The following is a 3,841-nucleotide window of genomic DNA, read 5'->3' as shown; positions in this document are numbered from 1 at the left end:
CGTGATGATGCAGCTCAGTCGTCTTAACCTATTAATCTGGATTTTGTCGGAGTCTCCTGATTACATTTTGTCCTTTAATTATTTCTCCTCAGTTTTCTCTTTAAGTCAGAGACTCTGACGTCATTCAGAGTCTCTTACATAAAGTCAGAGAAACAAATCAGAGCTGTGAAGCTGCTGTGAGCTGATGAGCTGGAGTCACTGAATGAGACGACTTCATGTCCTGCAGTGACTCGTTCTCTCTACGTCTCTTTTCTTTCTGTCCTGACTCTGCTCGGGAAGAAAAGAGCGGCGGCATCACGCCGCTCTGATGATGGCGTTGCATAAGAGGCAAAGCTTTTCTCTGTAAACTCTGTATCTGGGTTAATGCTGCTGCAGCTGGACGAGACCTCAACACATTAATGTGACTGAACATTAGACCTTCATATTGGCTGAGACTAGCCCATCAATACATCAGTTTAACAACAAGCAATCAGCTCTGATAATTAATCATTGAAGTTATTGATTTAACAAACAAACAAACAAACATCCTGTTTCCAGCTCCTCGTGAGGATTTTCTTCTTTTCTCTGTTTTATGGAAATAATCAAATATCAAATATCTATTGATCTTCACATGATCGTTAAGTTCATTGTATGAGACTGAACTTGTCTGTGAGTGCAGCTCTAAAATGAAGTGAGTTATTTATTTAGATGCATTCTCTTGTAATATTTGTATTATTATTTGTATTGTTTTTATTATTATTGTCTCAGATCATGTGTAAACACATCATTTGCCCCAAATACTGAAAAACTGAAACCGGTTTTTGAAATTCTCCAAATCTCTTGTGAAAACAAACTTTACTGACGTGGATGAGTTGAACTTGCTTCATCAGAGTCTTAGGTTCATAAAATATCACAACATCTGAGTAAAATAGTAGATTAATGTAGAATAAATGAAACCAGATGTTAGAGGCCTCCTTATTGGCCTTTTAGCTCCGGCTGTGAGTCACATGATCTCACAAGAATATAAACCGGAGATGGAGAATTTACAGATTCAGACAACATTGAAACCACATTTCAGTTTTGTATTATCACAAAGATATTGATAGAAACATCCTGAAGAGCTCCGAGGTTAAAGTTCATCATGCTACCTGATGATTGGATAAAGCTCTTGGTTCTCATGAAGGTCAGTGGATCTGAGCGCCTGCCTCTAATTAAACGTCAGCTCAGAGCAGCGGTGTGGGCCGGTCCACATGTTGACAGCATATAACTGGTCCATTATTGAGGAGGAGGAGGTGTGGGTTTGTTTCTTGCTCAGGCAGAAAAACAAAAGAAAAACAAGCATCAGAAGAAGAAACTGATTCTGTGTTTGACATGTTGTTAAAGTGAAATGTTAAACTGTGATTGGCTCTGAACTAAATCTGCTCTCAGGCCTCTTCATGCATCAGTGTCCTGCTCTTAATCCCACAGGGAGTCTTTTAATGTGGTTTAACAGCAGATTACAGACTCAGACTCTCTGCTGCACCATGAAGCTTTTTCTTTTTCTGAACTCATTTTTATCTCTTATGAAACAGATGAAAAACTGAGATTAAAAGAAGTTTCATTCTGATAATTTGTAAATTTATGCAACTGAATGATTTGAATTTGGACTATAATTAATCATATCAGAAAATAGTGAACATGGCCAGTTTCAGTCCAAAGGACAATTTAACTTTCAATTATCCAAGAGTCTGAGACCACTGATTCAGTTTATGAATAAATATATTTTGATTAATTCACAGAACCCATTGATGTCTTTAAATTTCTTGTTTTGTCCATAAAAGAGTCCAAAACCCAAAGATATTTAATTTATTATAGACTTAAAAAATCTACAGATATTCACATTTCAGGAGCTGGAACCAGGTCACGTTAGGGTATTTTTGTTTAATTGACTTATTTAAATAAGTTTCTGCTCCCTGAGTGGACGGAGATGAACTGCTAAAATCATTTATTTGATTTAATATAATATAATTTTATTCAGGTTTTAATCACTAAGTGAGTGGCGTGTTGCATGTGACCTCTGTGTTTAACGTCCTGGTACTGGTCTGTCACTGATAATGAATATTCCTTATTGATATGTTTGATTATTAACGAGGATTTGGGTCAGGTGACAGGTTCAGAGAGCTCAACACATAATCCTGGTGTCACATCACTGATGAAGTCATGAACCTAATCAAGAGTCATTTATCCTGCAGTGTCAGACCCAGATCCGGGGGGGGGGGGGGGGGGGGGGGGCTCAGTCTGATGGAGGATTAAGAACATACAGTTATGAAAGAGGGAACATCGTCACGCCTCTGTCACAGATACACCTCACACACCTCACACACCTCACACACCTCACACACCTCACACACCTCACACACCTCACACACCTCACTCACCTCACTCACCTCACTCATCCGTTACACAACCAAAAACCCAAAAATTCAAATTTGGTACAAACATTCACCTGGACTCAAGGATGAGCTGATTAGATTTTGTTGGTCAAAGGTCAAAGGTCACAGTGATGTCACCAAAAACTTTTTACTCATAATTTCACCCAGATGTTTAATATTTTGCAACTCTGGATAAACAAAGATGTGACCTGGAGCTCTATGTTCAAGTTCTTCATTACTGGTCTATGCTCTGATGCCCCTGATGCCCCTGATGCCCCTGATGTCCCAGCTGGATCTGTCTGACGGTCCAGATCCAGAGACTCAGAGATCACACGTGCTGCAAAATCACTTGATTGAATTTCGTTTGGTTTAATTGATCCTGAGTGAAGGGACGGCTCGCTGCACCGCTTGGATCATTTTCACATCTGTGGATTCATCATGAAAACTGGAAACGAGACTCTGAATCATACATAAAGTCAATCAATCAATCAATCAATCAATCAATACACTGAAGACAGTTTGATCACCTCCTGGTTTGTGGGTGGGAAGGTCGCCCTGCTGCTTCACTGAATATGAGACTAATGACGGAGTGAGAGAGTCTGGTGCCATTTGTTTTTTAGTTTTAGTTGCTGATTCATGATACGAACTGATGTGACTTCGGCTTATTATGTTTGTTCAGAAGAACACAGCAATACAATCTATATATATCTTTACATTTTGTTTCCTTGATCATTCTCCCATCGATCCCTCCCTCTCCCATTCGCGTTCCAAACAGCTACAGTCACACGAAGGCTTTGACGGTCGCACGCCACTTTACAGTATCAGTGCTCCAATATGGAGTACACCAAGAGTAACACATCAGACATCGCAGGAGAGGATGTTCAGCAGTGTTGAGCTCGTCGGAGTGTATAATCCGGTGGATCGTGATTTGTCAGGTGACCTTTTAGATAAGACATCAGACGCTCTGATGATCTGATTTACATCCATCAGGATTCTCCTCTGACCAAAAAGGTTGAGAAAGAAATCTAATATTCTAACTGAGACTTTGAATCATTGTCAAAATCATTTTCTGATCGAAGAGATTTTTAGCCTTTTGAAGAAAATGAGACAAAGTGACTGATAACATGAAGCCGTCGTGCTGTTTACAACAAGGTGAAAATCACTTAAAGGTTTATGGTTTATTATGTTTGTGACAGTTGTAGAGTTTACTGCTCTGAGCTGGATGAACTTTGACCTTCAGGTTGTTACTGTATTGTTAATGAGATTTCCTGATTCAGTGACGGGATGTGACACTGAAGGGAAAAAAATGGCGGCAGTGTTTGTGTGAAGAACGAGAGGTTGTGAGTTTCATCTGTTTCGTTATGCAACTCTGTCACGTTTGTCCTTCACTGTGTTCAACGCTGACGGAGGTCACTGGGTCACATGACTGAGCAGGAGACAATCTCTCTCGG

The sequence above is a fragment of the Seriola dumerili genome, unplaced genomic scaffold (genome assembly GCF_002260705.1).
Source record: "Seriola dumerili isolate Sdu_G_001 unplaced genomic scaffold, Sdu_1.0 BDQW01000273.1, whole genome shotgun sequence".
Taxonomy (NCBI): domain Eukaryota; kingdom Metazoa; phylum Chordata; class Actinopteri; order Carangiformes; family Carangidae; genus Seriola; species Seriola dumerili.
This window is presented reverse-complemented; position numbering follows the sequence as displayed.